Source organism: Gymnogyps californianus, chromosome 2, assembly GCF_018139145.2.
Source record: "Gymnogyps californianus isolate 813 chromosome 2, ASM1813914v2, whole genome shotgun sequence".
Taxonomy (NCBI): Eukaryota; Metazoa; Chordata; class Aves; order Accipitriformes; family Cathartidae; genus Gymnogyps; species Gymnogyps californianus.
Window position 1 is genome coordinate 76,708,414 of NC_059472.1, and position 21,927 is coordinate 76,730,340.

The window sequence follows — 21,927 nt, forward strand, 5'->3', positions numbered from 1 at the left end:
TTTCGGGGTTTTTTTTCCATAAAAAAGAAAGCCCTAGTTAAGAAAACACAGCCAAAACTGAAGGCAAATACTTTCTGACCAGACTTAGTAAATACTTCTCCAATTTCTTTTCAATTTGAACTTCATGTTACAGAACATATAGGTTCTGACTGTGTTAAAAAACAGCTATTCTCTTTCACAAGGTTGCTTAAGGAATTGTATTAAAAGGAACGTGTCATTCTCCAACAGAAAAATTGAGCTGAAAGGTTAGTAAAATAGGTTAGCTATAGGTCCACCCCTCTCATTAGGCTTCTTCTGTGTCTACAGTTTTAAGGTTTTGCATGGTTTTTCCACTCATGCTTAAAAGCCTTTGGATTTACATTTAATTCCCCCTTCCCATTAATCTATGTTAATAATGGATCTACCTCCCTCCAGCGCTCTCCCTAGACCCTGGCAACAGGCAGATATGGCAGAAACCCGCTGATGGTCAAAGAGCCAGGTGTTATGACTATTGACGATGTAGGATTGCAGAGGTTTGCAAAAAAGAAATAGCCTGTTTGCTCTGAGCTCTGAAGCAGCAAAGAGAGCCAATGACTTTGTTGGGCAAGGAACTGAACACCAGTGAATTTTCATCTGCTGTCACCTGTTTGACAAGGTGACTCAGGCTAAAGAGCATACTTTGGGAAGATGAATTTGCTGTTTTGCTAAGAAATTTTGAACTGTCACCCTTGGGCACTGCATAAACTTACACAAATGGTTTCCAGACACTACCTTTAGAGCATGATATCCATCACACTAATAGACCATAACCCAGCTTTAACCCAGCCACGCAAGAAATCTTTTTGGATAAGAAAACAAAACCTTCATAACAAAATTTAACTGTGGTGCATATAAAGCATTTTAGAGCCAAAATATGTATACTACACAAGAAAACTTCGTGCACATTCTGAACTTATTTTATTGCACTGAGGGATGTATTTATTTGGCTAGTATGGAAAAAAGATCTCAACTAACTGTATAAAGGTGGTCTAGCTAACAACTGTGTCTCCATAATGGTGTCTCAAACTAAGCCAGTCTTTGATGTCTCTGCTTAAACACCTCAGATTTGAAAATTAGTCATAAATGTGTACACATTCCCATGTATGTCTGCAAAACAAAGTAAATGCATAATGACTAATGTATGACTGAATTAAAAAAAAATTAAAAATCACTATTTGGCATGAAAGATATTCAGAAAAAAATGTGCTACACAAATAATATAATGAGTAAGACTTGCTTTTGTCCTTCAGAAACACACAGAGTAGCAACTGGAAATAAGATGAAAAACTGTGTGTTTTGTGTTCTGCATGAACTTGAAGAAAAGGTAGAATGAGCCTACCAATCCTCCCTTGATTTTTCCAGCCCATTAAGTACCAGTTACAGCACAGAGTCACTGATGACTGTGATGATTCAGATTAGGTGACAGACAACAGCGATACTGCTGAACGGTTTTTACAGTGCCTTCAGGTAAAGCCTTTGTGTCTCAAAACAAAGGCAGCTGCATTTAGTGGCATCTAAACGTGTTACATTTCTCGCTGCACTCGGCTCTGTTGCCTGCGTTGCCAAGCCTTGCTGCTGGAGCGCTGCATGGATCACAGAATGCTCTCAGGCACAGGTTGTTGTTGTACTTGGTGACTTCTGAAACTCATTTTCAAACTTTGTCTTGCCTTCTAACCTGTTTCAACCCTACAACGTCTCTTGTCCGGCTGTCTGGAGACTGCACGGCTTCCTGTGGGCATTGCTGCTTTCATGGAAACATGGTGAGATTGTAATCATACAACCAAGAGGTGAGAAAAACCGAGGTGGAAAATCCCAGTTTATTTTCCCCACCCTTCTTAAGATTTCTGTCTGTATAGGTCACACCCTTACCTCAGGACACATTCACACACACATCAGAAGGCAGCTCATTGCACAAGGTCTTTCCGAGGAGGCTTTACAAACCTAGGCTCTTTATGGATATTGATATTCTAATCTCTGATCGCTTTTACCCATACTGTCCTTGTCCTAATCCAGTAGTGGCTGGAATTACACTTCTTTAACACTCCTTAGTGAAAAAAATAACAGTCAGTATTCACCATTCCTTAGTAGTTCTACACAGGGAGGAAAACAGAACAGATCAAATCCTGTATATGGTGATGTAAACCTGGCATGGCTATTTCCTGCTGAGCAACTGCTCTCGATTTAGGTACATGTACAAAGGATCAGAATCTTTCTTCTGTTAGAGAGAACTCTTGTTTCCCAAACAGAAAGAACAGTAGCCATATTTGAAAATGATAAATCACTACCTACTGCTACTTTAAGCAGTGTTTCCTCTAAAAAGAAAAAAATTGATACCTGCTGGAATTTAATGTGATGTATTTTTTCCTGAAAGTTTCAGTTTGTTACCCACTATCATACTTTTTCTCCCTTTCTTTCTCTTCAGGATGGTAAGTTTTTATCCTTGCGTCTCTTAGAAATAAGTGGATGCAGCATATGTTCCTTAAATAGAGCTTCTGAATTATTCCTACATGACCTGCATTAGAGCTCTCCAGATTGTGTAGCTTTTTTCTGTAAACCTGCCAAGGTCAAGGGAAGACAGGAATTATTTCAAGCCTGGTACAGTTCTTTGGAGACAAATATAATCTGAGGGGTTTAGATTTTTGCTCATCAACGTGAACTTTTCACTCAAGGCTCTGTTTTTATGAGGTTTCTTCACCTTACTCCCCCTTTCTTGGAAACAAAAATGTTCACCTGCTGTGACTCTTTTTCCTTTTTTTTTTGTTTTTTAAAGGGAAACAAAAACATAATTAAAAGAAAGTAGGAGAAAACTCACAGCAAAGGAGATGTAGGGCCCAGGAATCTCCTCAAGACTTGTCTCACACATTTCTTTGTGCTTGACCATTCTCAAGGTTTGCAGGGACTATCCAAGAGAAAGGATCCTGGCTGACACATTCAAAGTCTGCTAACAAATCTAGACATTGAAGTGATACAAAACTAGCTCTTAGGAATCTCAGCTTTACTAAAGGTCAATGGCATACAAGGGTTTAAGTCAAATCCAAAATCAGACCTTAGGCAGTCAAGTTATTTGGTGCCTAGGAAAGCTTTACTGGTTGCTCAGAGACTGAAGAAGGAAAACAAAACTAGCATAACTGGTTTTGGCTCCTCTTACTGTCCCATTTCTCACTGTGATATTTGTACCTATTAAATCATCCTTTTTCGAGGGGAAAGCAGCACAGAGAGACAGTTAATGATAAAGAACAAAGTCCTGATCAATTTCTACTGAAAATAAACTGTAACCACCATAGTGAAGCAATGCAATAACACAGCAGCTGTCCTATTTTTCAGTCCATGACACCCCTGAAGCATATACTCACAAGGCAGGGCATCAACTTTCCCAGTAATATTCCTGAGTCAAGCAGGCAGACATTCCAATTTAAACTGGTTACACCTGAAATCCTTTTTGCCTAACACTTGTTCACCCACCTTCTAGCTAAAGGGCTATCAATTCCTGTAATAAGTCATGAGGAACTTCCTACAGTTTGAACACAGCTTTTCTTTGGCCTGAATAGAAAACTCCCTTAGATATCTGCAGCAGCACTGCAGGAGGATTACACTGTGCAGATGACCACACCATATGTGATTAAATTCAGGTATACAGAGCTATGGTCAAGACCTCCAGAACAAGCTCTGAGGCCATTGATTTGTATCAGCAGGTTATCACATCTTCCTCACATGGACTAATTAACTGCAGGCAAGAAAAACTGCTGCTGCCAGAACCAAGGATTGCAGCTCTCTCATCAAATGCTTATCCATGGAAGTAGCTGCCCTCAGTTAGGCCTATTAAACAGCACTACCAGGCTGAAAAAACAGGGGTTTTTACTTTATCCCACCCAGCTCCTGGACATTTTTAGGATTTTTTCCAGTTAAATTTGTCTGTTGACAGAATAGATACTTAGCTGAAAAGCTCTGCCTTCATCTACCTTTGTTAAGAAGATTACTAGGTAAACTGGGTCTAAACAGTTGGTGTGTGCATATGTTTGGTGTCAGGGGAGTGGAGATGTGGCCTTGCCAGTCAGCACTGTCCCTGCAAAAGCACTGTGGAAGTCCTGCAGCCTGGCTGACATGTCCATGAGAAATAATTCAGAATCTCACCAAACACAGAGTAAGCATATATGTCCATCAGTCTCTGGCTGAAAAGAATACATAACCCTCCAAGAAGATTTTTATAAAAGGAGGTTTTTGCTTCTATGAAGTAGGAAGGAAGGCATCACAGAGGGTAAGAATATATCTAAATCTACCTATTACTTTCACTATTCACACTGTGTGATATATACTCCAAAGATCTTTCTGTCTCCCTGTTTAATGGTGAAACCTAACAACAGTCATGGTAACTAGGTTGACAACTTTCTAAAGAGTTTTTCCTATGTTGTTTGGTTTACTTATGGAGCTAATCTTTATGTCCTTTCTCTTCTCCTTTTGGAACATTTAAATGAAGCTAGACTTCATTTAAAAAAAATCTTACTGAATTTCCTCAAACAACAGATTTATTTTTCAGACATCACTTGTTCAATAAATTGGAGAGTATTATGTGGCTATATGCAGAGGATACAGTGTTGCGGAGAAGTTGTATTGACTACTCTGTAGGTAAGCACTTTTTATTTCAACTCGATATGGACACAGCTTCTCATCCTAATGTATATGAAGACCACACAATTGAGATGACTAACTTTTGGGGAAAAGCTCTATGAACAGCTGCATATTGAAAAAAATCCTACTGTCCTCTTTGTAGGAGTGCATGATGTATCAATACCATCAGTGTGGGCAATTAATTTCACCAAGGTATGAAAGAATTCCTCTAATCCTGTTTAAGATTTTTGCATCCATAATATTACTATTTACAACAAAACTGTTTCCACTTAAGCAGGAAGGTCAGTTGCTTTTTATGTTTTAACTCCTATATAAGGAGTTAATTAAAACTTTAAATATGTTCTATATTTGCTGGTTATGAAACACAGATATTATTATCTGTGAATAATTAAACTCTTCTTCATATTTTCAAGCAATTCTAATTCTTCTCCCTTTACTACTTGTAAATTCCTGTAGAACAAGGTCTAAGTCCAGCCTTCAGCGTGGCTTTGGTTATGCTCTAAGGTATGTTCTTGAGTTCTAGAAATTCCACGGTATCAAAATCAATGAAAAGGAAATATCCTGCAATCTATGTCCTGTACTTCTATTTCAGTAATGCAGCATAGTTACAGATTTTTATACAATTGTTTTGGTTTATCCACTGCCATGTCTTGCTTACTGTTCTGTATTTTACAACTACTGAAAGCATAATTCAACAGATTAACTCAAATTATCTGCTAGAAGAAATACTTTAGTTGCCATTTTAAATCAAGCTAATGCAGTGAGGAAAGAATGCCATTAAAATTAATGTCTATGCCGTATTGGAGATAAATCTCCATATATAGCTGAAGAAATTTTGAAAAGATCAGTAGTTGTGATATAATTGAATTCCTTTTTTTTTTTTTTTTTTTCCCCCACCAGCCTCATCACTTTGTAGCCAAGTGTATATAATGACATAGACTACTGGCTTGGACCACACTTCTGCATAGATGAGCCAGAAATCATTCTGAATTGCATTTAACCTGGACTTTGACACACACAAGAAACAAAATTACTTCTATAATGATATTTCTTGTATCATTTACCATCAATTTCCTGTCCTGTCAGGCTGCTTTGTTTCTCTGTACTACTCGTTTTAAACCCAGTACTGCAGATGTTGGACTGGAAGCTGGCATTCAGAAGACCTATTCTTTGTTTTGCTGCTAACTCACTTGTGTGACCTTTGGTGGATTCATAAATCTACCTTTGTTTCAGTTTACTTGTCTCTAAAATTGCTGTGATAAATAAATGTTGTGTTTTGTTGAGCTGAATTTCAAGTTATATTGACCCAATAATCAATAATTTACCAACTAATAATAAATCCTAATATTCAGTCACTGAAACAAGAAGTCAGCTGGATTGCTCAGTGGACTCCTTGCTACAGTTAGATGGACACCTTTGCTCAAATTCCATCCAAGGGCCAGAGGTATCTGGAGAGATGTTTTCAAGTTAGCACTAAGCCTGATATATGTGGACTTCATGAAATCATGGGTTAAAATCTTAATGACTTCAAATAAACCTTTTATCCTTTCAAGTGCCAATCAGGATATATTCATTTGCAAATGCAGTCTAATTGTTTAACCTTATTCTAGACCTTTGGGACCCAATTATCGTACTGCTTGTAGGAGTGAAATATAATTACCATTTTTTTAAAATAAGATTAGGCAATACTTGTAATTTATGTCAGGAATTTAATTTTTTAAACAGATCTTTAGCTGGCACGGTTCTACTGAACCAACAACATGCTGATTCACACACACTGTCTTCAGGTGTTTGCCAGTTAATTTCCCCTGGTAAAACCTTTTGATAGGGGGTTGTTTTATTATTACTGACACAATTTTCAAAATAAGCCTGTTCAGCTTCCACTGATTGTAATGGAATTCACCAAATTATGTTGATACAATCTAGTATCTGGTTACTGCATGCTACTGCAGTGTGTACCTGAGCTAGTGCTAGCCAAACCGGTTTGAGCACAGCAAGACATCTAATCACCAGCAGCCAGGCTTTTGTACAGTCCACACCAAGTAACTGGAGAGCCTGAATGAATTATCCCCCGTGGAATTTCATGTTTCCTCAGCATGACTGTTTCTGGTACTTCTACTCTGTTTGTTCTGCCTCTCTCCAAAATAAACCATAGTAATCAGGGAAGGCATAGAGTAGAGCATTATAATCCAGTTGCAATTAATGACCTTATTCTCCACCTCCTTCTCTTGAGATGAGCTAAACATCGAACTGTGAGATGAGCTAAACATTGAACTGTCACAAGACTCAGACATGCCTTGCCCTTGGGAAACAGCACAGTCATTGACTTCTCTCCTGACGCAGTGTTCCCAATATCACATTAAGCCTAATCTCAGTCCATCTTTCAGTTTGCTTATGAAGCTTCCTGAAACTCCAAAGGCTCGCAGAAAGTCAACCTCATGTCCCCTCTTTGCTCTGAGACAAAATCAGCTGTAGCTATGACATTCTTCATAGATGTCTGTCTAAGATTTTCTGCCAAGACATTTAGCAATAGAGAATCCAAAGCCACTTTGGCTGCTCCAGGACAATTGGAGAAGAGATTTTCCCCTTCTTCTTTGCATCAACCCTTCGGTGTTACTGTATTCCTGCTATAACCCTCCATGTAATGGGCTGCTTTTCCTTGAGCATCTCTTACTATGCACATGAGGACTCTGCAAGCAGGATATACCTCATGTAATGGGCTATAAAAAGTGTTCATTGGTTGATACATGCGGTTACCAAGCTCAGCATTAATATCCTCACCATGCCTAACGAATCTCTGTCAGCTAGGCAGTTATTGGTCAGGTGGGAAAGTATTAACATCCATTGCTTCTTGGAACAGCCTGGGTTGCTGTTTCCTAATTCTCTACCTTTTTCTCAGGTTTGTGTCATTAGTTTCCCCTTTGAGTCCTTGAGTTACTAGTCACTAGCATCTCAGCAATTTCACTTCTGTATATTCACATTTCTTATCTTGCGTGGTTTTAACTTATGTACTTTCACAGTTTAACAACTGTCTTTTTAGTAAAACAGAACCAAAGTCACCCAGACATGCTACGCAAAGCTAGACCTTGGGTCACATGCGGCTGAACCACTGGGCTATTGGTAACACTGCATTCCTCTCTGTTCTCCGCCCCATTTCTTTCACTGTTTCCCCGTAGATCCCATTTTCTAACCTCTGGTCATTCTAGTTACTGCCTTACCAGAGCTGAATAAAGGAGAAGGATGACTTCCCAGGTATTCAGGACTACATTCCTGCTTATTTAACAATTATCACTCCTATGTTTTTCACAGCAAATACCTGACATTGTTACCACATGCTGAAATTTGGGATATAACCACATTTCTGAAAAGCTGCTCCTGAATTAGTCGTCTTCTTGTGGTTTAATCCCAATCAGCCACTAAGCACCACACAGCTGCTCACTCACTCTCACCTGGTGGGATGGGGGAGAGAATCAGAAGAGTAAAAGTGAGAAAACTCATGGGTTGAGACAAAGCCAGTTTAACAAGGAAAGCAAAAGCCGCGCACACAAGCAAAGCAAAACAAGGAATTCATTCACCCCTTCCCATCGGCAGGCAGGTGTTCAGCCATCTCCAGAAAAGCAGGGCTCCATCATGCGTAACCCTTACTTAGGAAAACAAACGCCATCACTCTGAATGTCCCCCCTTTCTTCTTCTTCGCTGAGCTTTATATGCTGAGCATGACATCATATGGTATGGAATAAGGGGTGGAGAATGTGCTGGTTTGGGCTAGGATAGAGTTAATTTTCTTCATAGTAGCTAGTATGGGGTGTCTTTTGGATTTGTGCTGGAAACAGTGTTGATAACACAGGGATGTTTTAGTTACTACTGAGCAGTGCTTACACAGAGTCAAGGCCTTTTCTGCTTCTCACACCACCTCACCAGCGAGGAGGCTGGAGGGGCACAAGAAGTTGGGAGGGGACACAGGTGGGACAGCTGACCCCAACCGACCAAAGGGATATTCCATACCATATGATGTCATGCTCAGCATATAGCCAAAACCAGCACACTTCTGCATCCTGTAGTACATACAATTCTTCCTACCTAAGCATAAACTTTACAAGTGTATATTACTGAATTTCATTCTGTTTTTCCAGACCATTTCTCTGTTTTTGGCAAGATTCTTTCAAATTCTTGTCCTGCTCTCCAAAGTTTTTGCAGCCCTTCATTCGTGCTACTTGCAAATGAAATACACTTTCTCAGTATTCTGTCATTTCTAATGAAAATATGAATAGTTTCATACTCATGACGGATCCCCATGAAGCCCCACTTGATACATCCTTCCATTCTGGTATATCATTGATCCCTATACTTCAGTTATTTAGGGATATTTGCACTCTCCTTAGAGTAGCTCCATGAAAACCATGTTCTGTAAATATGTGTTGGAAATTATTACTTGACACAGTATCAAAAACCTTAATACAATCAACATGTATATGATTTAATCTGGTCCTGCTCTATGCAACACCCCTGTTAACATTTCATAGATAATAGACTGATTTGACATGATTTGGTATACACAGCTATATCCTGACCACTGTATCATTTCTCTATTATTTTCCAAATTCTTATGAATAGATTAATCGATTGTTTCAGAATTTTCCCAGAAGGTGAAGTTAAGATGATTTGTCTAAAATTCATTATGTCTTAATTTCTTCTTAAGAATAAACACTATATTTGCCTTTTCCAGTCCCCCGGTATCACACACTTAAAGACAGAAGTTAAAAATTCTCTGATTGCTTCAGCCAGTTATCTAACTATGCTACAGTGCTTTCACAAATGCCAAAACCCACCCAACATAACACTCGCTGTATAAAAATCCTTTATCCATAGCACCCACTCCCTCATTCTAGAACACATCCCCTGAATACATATTCACTCTTTATTTCAAGCCAGGTATTAGCAGTCCCAGTAAAGCTCCTAATTGAATCAGGATTTTCTCATCCTAGGAAATGTATAATAAGGCAAAAAACCTAACTGTGGCAGTTAATACATCTAATATAGCTAGTATAAATTACTTTTATGGATTTTGTGCAATTTCCTACACATTCATAAGGTTATTTCTTTAAATTCAGATCTTGATCCAAAGCTAACAAAAGCCACTAACGAACGTCAGTGAATTTGGGATCTAGATTGTTACATAATGTTTTAACACCAGTTAAAGACCGGTTGAAGACCAGACAAGACCAAACTTGTAAGGAAGCCTGTTGTGATATGTGAATTTTCAAAGATTCTCAGTGCTGGATATCTATAAAACACTGGCAAACAACATTGTGCAGATAGATAGGAAAGCAGAATTGGACTTTGGGTAGTAGGAATTTAGATAAGTTTGTTTCCTTCTTCCCTAAAGTCCTTCTAAAAAGGTCACAGTGATAAAAATAGAGCTGCCTTCTTTTACAGGGATTTTGCTTGAGAGCTCAATTTATTCAGAAATCAAGTCAGATTGATGCTGTTCCCTGGGAATGCAGATAGGCACATTTTAGACAATAAACCAGGAGCCCTTATCTGCTGAATTTTGTCTTTTCGATGTAGCTACCCTATGCTAATTTTAGGTCTGCATCCTCTATATCCTGCCGTGTTTTGTTTTTCCTCCCATTCAGCTCTGATTTCCCATTACGGCTTGTCCTTTTAGCACATATTTTGTACTTATGACGCATCTGTTCTCATTTTGCTCCTGCAAGTGCCTAAACGATAGCTAAATGCATCTGTAAGGATAAGTGCTGAACAGGTGCAAAACAAGACCACAAGTAGTGAAAGGAGAGGAAGAAATCAGAGAATAATTTTTGCTCTGTCAGGATTTGCCTGATATATGTATAGCCGTTACACAGGCAATACAAATGTCTGATTTTCACCATTCTTAATCTTCTTTAAAAAGCGATCTTTCTGGACTTAATTTAGTGTAAGAAAATTTGATAGGAGAAGATACTCATTCTCTATTGCTGATTTGACAGAGATTTCATAGTATAGCTTAAGGAATTTATAGGGGATCCAGCTCTTCTGTGTTAGTAAAAGAGAAAATGTAAAAAGTATGAATGTACACATATTACTTAAAAACAAAACAAAACCCACCTTATTTTTATTTTATGTTTATTTTACACTGTCCAAAGCAGTTTTGCCTGTTACTCTTGAGAAAAGCCTGTACAGAGATATTAATTTCACACATGCCATAAATGAATATGTTTTTTCTCATTCTAATCTCAGTGATACAGACTGGATAATTGAGCAGTGCTACATTCCTTTTATATTGTTTCAGCAACATAAAAAGTCAATTGACTCTCATTCTCTACCCAATGTTATGGCTTCAAAAAGCCTCTGAGTTCAGCCTCCAGGACAGCAGGATTTTCAGGATTATGGCTACAACACCTTAGTAATTTCTTTTGAGAATGGGCCAAAAGAAAATCTGTTTGTCCAGTAGCCAAATGATAGGTGGGAGGGAAGAGTGGGAGTCAGTTCAAATATAGACAAAATCTGACTATTTCTTGCTGAAAAGAAGCATCCAGAAAAAAAAAAAGAAAAATCCATTTTGAGTAGAACAAACCTTTTGATTCAAACGTTCCCTTTCATGCACTTCTTCCAGGAAGCACAGATAAATAAGAGATTAGCTCACAAAATACAGACACACCAATGCTTTTCTGCCGCATAACCCAGTTAGTTAGGCACTTCACCTGCATAAGAGAGAGACATTCTTTTCTCTGCCTGAGATGAGTTAAGTTCACACCACCCATCTCACAGGAGCATGTCCAAACTATTGTGCTATGGGCTGCCCAGTCTTCCCTGTCGTATGAACAGCACACCAAAATTTGCTAAGGCAAATTAGCAATTTGTGTATTGCTGTGCATGCTGTGCATGCTGCAAACTCCAGGTGACCTATTGAATCAAGACTCAGTGGCTGTTGCTGGCTGGCTTTCTCTTGTTGCTGGGATTTTGGATCATCTGGCAGCTCCCACGACAGAGTCCCTCTGTTGCTAGCTGTGTGGCAGATCTATATGATCTGCCTCTGAATCACATGCAGCTCAAGACTGAAAGGTTGGCCACCCTGCATAGAGGACCCTGAGCTAATCTCAGTCCCTTTTCATGATAATGTTCCACCTTGTATTTTAAATAGTTAAGCGGTCTTTGGAAGCAAGGCAAATCTTCCAACCTCTAGGCAAGAGAATCACTGAGTCACACTCTGGCTTAGTATTTCAATATATTAAGGAATATTTATGTGTTTTGAACAAAGAGTAACTATCTCAGAAAGAGAATCCATCCTCTCCTATCCTTGGCTATTAGGTATATGCTTTGCAACTAGCCACGTGACTAGTAATCTTATGAATCTCATGTGGAAAGGTTTTTTTAAAAAAATATTTTTCTTATACTTTTTTTTTTACAATCAATCAACATTTGCAAATACTTTGGAGGCAATTACACTGGATAAGAAACTGTTTGCCTCATACTATCATCTAATATCAAAACAGAATACTCAGGAGTAGATCGAGTGATGTTGTTCTGTGGCAGTTGTATAACAGAAGACACAGAGGTGTTTTTTCTTTCTCCTCACATGCGATATCATAACAGTCCCTTCTGAGATTAAAAAATTCTAACATCTGGTGAAACCAGACCGAGTCTGGGGCTGCTTTAAACTATGCTGGAAACCATAGCCTGAGGAGCAAAGTTGCTCACAGCTCCTCCTTGCTTTTCTTCTTGCGCTTGGTTCGTGAAACTATTCCCAAGGAGGAACGACCCACCTCAGGGATCACTGTTCCATAGTCATCACAACAATGTACGTGAGAGCAGAGCCAGAATGCTTATTTTAAACAGGAATTGCTTGGAAGGTTTCCGTGGACTCCAAGCTCTTGTGTCCTTTTTGTTAACACAGGAAAGAAAGTAGGGAGGAAAAAAAAAGGTACGTGCAATAATGCTTCTGGAAAGACAGAATTTTTATTAGGATCATACCCTGAGTTAAGTGGCTCCTTCTTTGACAGCAGCCACACTGCTGCTCTCTGAAGGGCAAGAAGCTGAACTTTCAGGGAGCTAATTAGGAAATGCTTCAGAAAGAGTGCTAGTGACAGCAACAGTCTGAGAGATTAACTACAGTAAAGGATCTTCAAAGCACTGGCCTCCAAGTATTTTCAGCATAGCTATGATCTTTCTTTTGCATTACTTAAAAACTGCTTTTACAAAAAGAAACGCAGCAAACTGACTTGAGGCTTTTTAACTTATTTCTTTGCCAGGTCCCAGAGCTTTACAAGCGAACAGTTCCACAGCAAACATCACTTACCAATGAAGCTTTACTTCTTCAGAGAAAAATAAGTTTCTTTAAGACAAATAATAAATACCCCTCATATTGTTGTGACTGATAAGACAAAGCAAGCCTGAAAGGTGCATAATGTTTTGCCTTTGCAGTCTTTTTGCTTTTCAGAGTCAGAAAGGATTGACGTTTCTCTTGGGTCATTGCTGAATACCTAACTGTACAGAAATACTAAATTTTGGCTTGTCACTGAGAGCAATAAGGTAGGAACTGAACAGTGACAACAAGAATTAACTACATTTACATGAATTTTGTTTGATTTTCTAGTGCAAAACAAAATGTTAATGAGAACAGAATAATAATAAGCTTCCCATGATGAAACACGTGATCTCACAAAATAACACCCAAAATCCATAAAATATAATGTATTTGATGTCTGTCTTACTATAAGACAAAGGTGTTCCTACTAGAAACAATAGTGACATTCTTGCTCCAGCTGAACTGGGCTGTAATCTTTCTGTTCGCATTAGAACATGGAGGAAAAATCAGCGTGTAAAAAATAATAATCATGTTTTGAGAAAGCTAGTATAATAGCTTTCTTTCATAAATCTCAGCATAATGAAGAAGAACACAAGAAGGGCTCATGAGTTCTCATGTGTTAGAAAAGAAATGCAGGCTGATGCTTTTAATGAGACTGCTGTTCATGATTAATGATATCTGTTTGTCAATGCACTTTAGATGTATTTAATGCATCCTGACACTGTGTTACAGCTCTTGCACAGGGGTGAACTTCACCTGGAAGCTTCACTGGATAATGGCATTAGGATTCGCTAATCAGCACAGCTCTCTCCTTATATGCTGATTAAAAGTAGCCATCAGCATCTAGTCATGCAAGTTCTGACCCTGAGGTGTTGTGCTGGGAGAAGAGACGTATCAGTAGCCCTCCACAATACAGAGAAGACTGCTACAGAAAGACTGAATGCTAAAAGGAGTGGAGCAATTTTTATAAAAATAAATATTTATTTACTTGTTTTTATCAAGCACTAACACTCCTGGGCTGTGTTCACAGAAATTCTGTGTTGTTCAGACTTAGTTCAATTAGACTCATTCCTGATTAATGTGCTGTTCTGTATTCACTGTTGGGACATAGTGTTTTCCCATTTGGATACAGACAAATCAGATATTATTCATTATTAGTGTTTTTCTACACTTTTCTTTTGCTTATTATTCTATCTTATTTTGCAGTAGTATGCAAATTTTAACGTATACCTCTATGTAATCTGCTGGGTAGAAATTAAAATGATTACACATCTTCTACATGATATGGTTTGAGGGACAGAGACATTAAGATCAAATATTCAATTTTCATACTAATTTTTATCACAGCCTTTTCAGATATACTGACTTTCCCACTGTTTTCTGAAGTCAGCAGTTCTTCAGAAAGATTATCACCTTCAAAAAACTAAGATGAGTTAGTAATTTGTGTGGGTACTGTAAAATAAGTCACATGCGCTAGATACTTTACTTTCCCTTCCCTGTTTAAACACCTTTGTTTTGTTCATCTTTTATATGGGAGTCACTACTGGAATGTTCTCTTGGAAACTGCTTTCTCATCTACAAGTCACGATTTGTCCATTTTGTTTCTGACCACTCCTTAGCTCCTCCTGTGCTGAATATAAGCTCTAACTCCTGCCAGGTTTCCTTTCAGATTTTTCTTTTATATGTGTCGGATAAGTCAGATCACCTCAACAGATTAAAAAAAAAAAATCACTTATATAATTAAAACAATACCTTTGAGTATTGTGAATCTTTTAAAGCTAAATGTCACACTGATTTATGCATATATAAATAGAAACATATCCATCAGCTACCTGAAATATGTGTCTTATTTAATGAATATAATCTGGCAGCTGTGATTAAAAAAAGACATGAAGGAGAAATTCTTCTCCACTTTGTTTCTCTTTTCAGAGGGAGATTTTTTCACAGGGCTTGTTTAATGTAAAACCTGTCACCATTCATTGCTGTTGAAATGTATAGTCTATTATTATCTTATCCCTATGTGACTTTACCGTAGTTAGGGCTGTTTCATGATGAAATAATCTGCAGAATCTTTATGCTTGTCTCTGCTGCTTACATGGTACAGTACAAGAAAGGGTTGCATGAAATGAAGAATACAAGAGTACGTTGCCAACAGACCTCAATATTTCACCGATACACCTGAATGATATATAGGTCATGGCCATTACAATGCGAAACACTAGGTTAAATAATTCTTTTCATGTTAATAGTTATGACAGTCTTAATTTAGTTTTCCAGCCTGATCTTCCCAAAAGGTCAGTCTAGAGAATCACAACGGTCGCTTCCTGCTTTAAAATCTACCAGACAGATGTTTTTGCTGAAAATGGAGAGGACTTCAGCTGAACTCCACAAGAAAATAGCTTGTTCACAAGAATATAATTTTGAACATCAAAACCTGATAATTACTGCTTTCCTTAACTCATGAGCTTTCTGTGGTCAATGCTATAAGTGTTTAAAAGTGGAAAGGTGTAGACATTTTCCTTATAGTCAAAGCAACATTTTGTTTTCTTCAATATCTTTCTTCCATTACTAATTTTGAAATTAGTAAAACAGTAGTGTCCATCAACAGATTGCTTCCATGCTTGCTCATAACTTTTGCAGTAGTTCTGAATGTGCTTTCAAGGAATTTACAGCAGAAATGTACAATTTATAGAGCAGAAAGAATGTGAGGTTTAAATGAAGTTCAGTGGCTAAATGCAGGAACAGAAAATGATCTTAAGAAAATACTTGAAGCACAGAGGAATCTCAGCTTATTGTATGGTGGCATTTTAAAGGTGCTTCAAACAATCTTCAACATGGTTTTCCATCGCCCATCAATATTTTAAACTTTAGGTCTGATACCAGCTGTTACTAGATGCATTTAGCTTTGAATTAGGAAGCCAAACTCTGATAGTTAAGGAAACGTCATTATGTAGTTCCAGTGGAAGAGCAGTAAGTCACCTGCTGTGGTCCTTTCTCTTGGGCCTGTCAAAGGACAAACCCAGAATTTCTGTGAGGAGGACAAGTGAAAGGGAGATTTTATTTGTAGGCTGCAATAAAGTATCACTCACTACTTAGAGGACCTAGCTTCAGCAGTTCAGCTGATGCAGAATTCAACAATTTCTTTAAACAATTGCCTTGGATGATGGTGATGAACTTCTGTTTCCAATTAATTTTAACTCTCTTCAGTGGCCTGTATTAAAAGGATTGATGGTTCTGGTTAGACAAGGATTCGCGTTAAAAAACCACATACAACATGGAATATGATTGCATGGACCCAGTGAGTGGACTTTCTAATTGCTGCTCGTTAAGTGGAATGCTTTGTCTCAGGCCTCATCACAGCTAAAGTAAACCAGACTAATTAGTGCTTTGCACTTTTCCAGTAGCACACATCTAAAGAGTCGCACTATCCTGGCTGACCTCCATGTATACAGACCTTGCGACAGCAGCTCATGTTGTGCAGGAAGAGTGTGCCACTACTGCTTCAGCTTTCAATTGACAAATATCTTCCTCTCACTAAAAATCAGGGGGTATTTGCACATACAGCCAGATGCCGTGATCCCTCTTTTTTGAAGAAGAGTCAGACTAGTTTGAAAACAACAGCCTTACAGGTCTCTTGCCATGTGCCGGGTCTTTCTGCTAGTGTGCCCTCTCCCTACCTCCATATTTGACCCCTGTGGGTAAATCATGGGGGATTTCCCAGCAACTTTTTCCCTAAGCCAGGGATTGTGGGTACTTGGCTGCTTGCTAGGGTCAGCCCACCAAAACTAGGGACCAGGGTTGACCTGACTGGGGCCAATGCTGGGCACAGGCATAGAAAGGTAACTGGGAAGAGGCCTGGCTGGGATGCCAAGTTGATGGGTTGGGGCTGGGGAGTGAGATGGCCAGGCACGGAGTGGCCATGACATGGTGTGAGCTTTGAGGGGGGAGGGGGTGTGAGGGGGGAGGCCCCGAGGGGTGTCTTGCAGCCCATTCCCACCCAGCTCCACCTTGGCCATTTACCTCAGGCTCTGTGGCTGCCCCCAGCAGGGCTGGCTGGTCACCCACATCCGTACCCCCCCCACCCCGCGTGTTTGGGGCAGGCTGCAGATCCCCTGGGGCCACACAGGGAGGGCCCTGACATGTCTACTCCCTCTCCCCATGTTACTGTACACACAAGCATCTCTTCTTGAAAGCACATCTTCTCCCTAATAAAAATCTATAGTACCTTCGTAACACTCTTATCATCACGGGATGCCTTTTAGTCAGGGTTGAAAGGCTGTGACATTTAGAGCAGGAATGCGCTGGTCCTGGTTGCCCATAAAGCAACAATAAATCCCATCTGCCAGGACAGTGATTGCAACCTGTAGTCTCCATCTCTCTAGGCTGCAAAGGGTGAAGGTGACTAAGAAAAGCAAATTCTACCAAGTTCTGTCTTCCATAATTTTACCTGTGAATATCTGTGATGCTTGACTATTTAGTGGGATCCACAACCCCCCGGAAAAATCTGTATTCACACACTGAAAAATCTACTGATATGCATCTTGCTTAGACAAAAGTATGGAGTATAAAAGTATTAAATCATGCTCTCTGGTATATGCTTTATAGTTTTTGCTAAAAAGTATACACATTTAGATCACTCTGTTGAAATACTAAAGCAAAATAGTAAGAAGAAAATGAATAATGCAACTCAAATATTTTTACTGGAAGCACAACCAGTATATACATTTTTTTCTGCTGGAGATACATTGTATCTGAGAACTTCCTCTGCATGGTTATGAATACAGCATGGTTTGGTGATTCACTTTGTTTTCCCATTCTTTTTTGTGAAAATCAAAGAAAAAAATTCCTTGCTATACTCATTTAGCAGTGTTTTAAATACGACGTGCCACACAGAGAACTTTATTAAAAAAACAACAAAGTTGCAGACTCAGACTTCAGAATATAGAAATTTCCTGGTTCTCTTCATGCATACAAATCACTTCTATAAGGAGTTCAAAAGGATAAATGGAGGTATCCTTTTTAAAAAGTGTTTGGTAGAATCACCATCAATGTTAAAACCCAGGTGATTAACATTGGGTTCTTAAATCTAACTCGGGTAATTAACATTAGGTTCATAAATCTATCTAGGCTCTTGAGAGTAAGACCACATTTAAAAAGTGCTGGATGCTCAGGACTTTTGAAAATCAGTGATTGTTTAGGTAATTAAATGTGGGTTTAGAAGCCTATGGTTACCCATTCAAGTTTAAAAATCTTGGCTTGTGATTAAAACCATTCTAAATCAATTCATTATTACTCACAAGTGAGAAATCCTTAAGATGGAGGTATTAAGCAAGTTCGTATTGCCTGTTCCTGAACCAGCTGAAGCCCTGGGAAGTGGGAAGTGAAAATTATTTTTGGACAGTGTGTTGTTTGCTCCCCACGTAGAGATATGGTGACAGAAAAATGAGTCAACAGAACAAAATCTGACAAAAGCAGGATGAGAAAGAAAAAAGAAGGGACAGAGGGGAAAACAAATTCAGAGAGCGTGGGGAAAAGCAGGGAGTGGAAGATACAAAGTGAAATTCTGTTGAAAGAGTACATTAAATAGCTGTCATTGGGTAGCTCTGTATGTGCAGGGCTTTCGTCAGTAATAGAGGGCATAGACTTCCATTTCAAGTCTGATGCAGCACTCAGAAGTCTTTCCACTAACTTCAATGAGCTTTGGATTAAGCACTTAGAGGGAAAAAAGGTTATGCTTAAACTGAATGCTTTTTTTGAAGAAAGGAGTTTAAATTATGGAAGAAAGTTTTAGTAAACTCAGAAAACTCACCGAGCTCACAACCCTCAGAATCCCCAGTATTTACAATGTCTCCTTTAGACCCTACGCTTAAAAAGGGAGAAAAGTAGCTTATCTTAGAATTTAAATGAGTTCAGTAATTGCTCAGGCTGCAGAATGTAACACAAGATGTATTACAAACAAGCCAGCAAAGCAGTTTATTACACCAAAAGTGTGCAGGGGATTAAAAAAATACAAGGGAATCCCTGATTGCTATTGTACTTTGGGATTAATAGAGTTCAAAATAAAGCTGCTGTGTTTTCATTGTCTGAATCCTGCATTTTAGCATATGAAATACATTGTATTTATAATTTCTGCTGGAAACACAAAAAATAAGTAAATAAGACCTTGAAGATAACAGGAATTTAAGAACTTCTTTAAAAAATATTTTTTCCCTTTCTTTCTGTTTCTGCTGTTATAATTTTCCTTTCTTTACCAACCTTTTAATATGGGCAGTTCGTGCTTCTGAGATTTCCAGCCATAGTTCTTAATTGTGCTGCTTGATCTCACTGCCTAAACACATGCCATTTCCAATGGAGCCTTGAAGCTCAGCTGCAATATTATCCTATTTACCCATCACCAATGAGTCTTCTCATTCCTTTCCCTAGTCACATCCTCCTCCAGAGCTGTCACTTAAAGGCTACTTGTATTGGGTGTAGGTGTCAAGATGTTGGCAATGGGGAGAGGGCTGCAGAGATGGCCTCTATGAGGAGAGGCTGGGGCTGTCCCATGCAGGACACAGCTGGTTCCTGCCAGCTCCAGTGGACTCACTGCAGGACACAGCTGAACCCCTCAGCCGTGGATGGGGCACCTCAGGGAAAGTGTGTGTAGAAAGGTCAAAACGCTGTCAAGTAGTGAGGAGTGAGGGAAAAAGTGTGAGAAACAGCCCTGTGAACACTAGGAAGGAGTGGGGAGGAGGTGCTCCAGGTGCTAGAACAGAGATTTCACTGCAGCCTCTGGAAAGACCACAGTGGAACAGGTAGTTCTCTGCAGCTGGTGGAGAGGACCATGCAGAGCGGATATCCACACTGCAGACCATGGAATACCATGTCAAAACAGATATCCACACTGCAGCCCATGGAGGACCCCATGCCAGAGAAGGTGGATAGGCCCTGAAGGAAGCTGCAGCCTGTGGAGTGCCCGTGCTGGAGCATGGGAAATGTGTGAGGAGGAAGGAGCAGCAGAGAGGAGCTGTTATGTACGGACTGCAACCCCCATTCCCTATCCCCTCTGCACCACTTGGAGGGAGAGAGGAGTTGGGAATGAAGGAGTGGAGTTGAGCCTGGGAAAAAGGGTGAGGGGGTGGGGGGAAGATGTTGGTTTAGTTTTGTCTTTGTTTCTCACCATCCAAATCTATTTTAATTGGCAATAAAATATTTTTTTTTCTCCAAGTCAAGTTTCTTTTGCCTGTGATGGTAATTGGTAAGTGATCCTCTGTCTCCTTATCTTGACCCATGAGCTTTTTTATCTTATTTTCTCCCCTTGTCCTGTTGAGGAGAGGGAATGAGAGAGTGGCTGAGTGGGCATCTGGCAGTTGGCCAAGGTCAACCCAATGCACTATTTTACAATCAAACACATAAGCAACATGTGTTGGAAAAAAGTAAGGATACACACATTGCAGAAGAACTTCTGTGCCCTATTTTAGTCATGGACAAAGCACAGGAGATACACAGATTTTAAAAAAGAAAACAAGTACAGCTCGCAGTGACCATCAGCAAGAACTACATGGCATGGGGTCTTGCAGTGTGTCACACTGTTGCATTGCCATGTGGCTCCCTGCCTTTATAGATCAAGGTCAAATCTGATATTGAAAAGAATTGTGCTGTTCTCCTCCTCTGAGTCTTTGTTAAACTTGAGCATTCTTTAGATTTTCAACAAAGAATAGAGGCATTGCAGTTCCTCTTTCCTGCACCCAATGACCTCTGTACTGTCATATTTTTCTAGTCATAAGTTATCTGCTGGCTCCTACAATATGCTCCCGTGAGCTTACCAATGTCCAGCGTTCATAATATTTCCTTCATTCAGAGAACAGTGTTTTGCTACCCATGAGCTCCAGAGTCCAGAAGAACCAGTTTTCGACACTCTGGTTCTTTGTTCCCTCATTTCTGCTGGGGATTTTCACTTCAAACTCCTACAGTGAGTGTGTAGATGATTTTTCCCTTAGGCAGCAGCTATTCCATTGTTCCAAAGTGCTCTTGTTTAACTGGAAAATTATTCTGGTTACTGAGTCTCAAATACTCCTCATCTGGAATATACATGACCAGCAGCCCTCATAGCAAAACTAGATTTCCTTTTTGCTGAAACCTATTATGATATGGAAATGGCATTAAATGCAAACAGAATTGATAAATTTCTGAAGAAATGTAACTGTGCCAGAACTGTTTCAGAAAATGCCACAGTTTTTATAAGGCCCCATATTCATAGCTAAGAAATAGGCATATTCATTTTGAAATTAGTCTAGAAGCGTGAAGCTAAAGTTATGCTATAACAGAGAGGGAAAAAATAACCCTTAAAATTAGATTTTGCTTAGCAAATACATTGGCTGTTAACAGTTTCTTCTTCTCTTTAAAAATTGTGCAGTTAATTCACAGCTGCTCCTACTATTTTTAGAATGTTGTTATTCATCAGTAAGGATGTGGACATACTCAATGGGAACAGACAAAGTAAATGACCTTGAATATTTGTCCTCTCTGACAGTCTCACAGTAAAAATTGTTAACAGATTTTAGTGATTTAAAAGCCCTAAGATCCGAAGCTAATTGCATTAACTTGTTCTTCATATTGTATCTTCTTGCATATCCCAAATAATTTCAAATCAAGCATTGCTTTCCAAAATATTTATATTAAATGGCAGGCGAATAGAAAAGTTTGATAGTATTCCACCAAGTTTTGCCAGTTCCTAATGAACTGCTTTTGCCAGTTGTTAGGATACACTCCATCAGTAGGCTGAGTACTTCCATAATATCTCAGTGTTTATGTTTCCCAAAGAGGCCGTAAATATACCTAGCTGGAATATTCTGATGAATTTTGCCATAGCACTTTATTGGAAATTATCAAAACCTATAGTTTGTGAGGGAAATTGCAGCTTCCTTTCCCATCCCCCAAAATATCCTTTGCCAAGCCCCGCAAACAATTTTCAATTACTAAAAATTTCAGTGTAGTAA

General features: G+C 39.1%; 1 long non-coding RNA gene across 2 annotated transcripts; it reads left to right on the forward strand.

Moving 5' to 3' along the window:
- Positions 1–3,830: 3,830 nt before the first annotated feature.
- LOC127013679 (uncharacterized) lies at positions 3,831–6,127 on the forward strand. Of its 2 annotated transcripts, none has more exons than XR_007766106.1 (5): positions 3,831–4,273; positions 4,540–4,641; positions 4,787–4,836; positions 5,101–5,148; positions 5,545–6,127. It is a non-coding gene; the product is annotated as an uncharacterized LOC127013679 (long non-coding RNA). The 2 variants fall into 2 exon arrangements; XR_007766107.1 differs by having other exon boundaries at positions 4,553–4,641.
- The last annotated feature ends 15,800 nt before the right edge of the window (positions 6,128–21,927 follow it).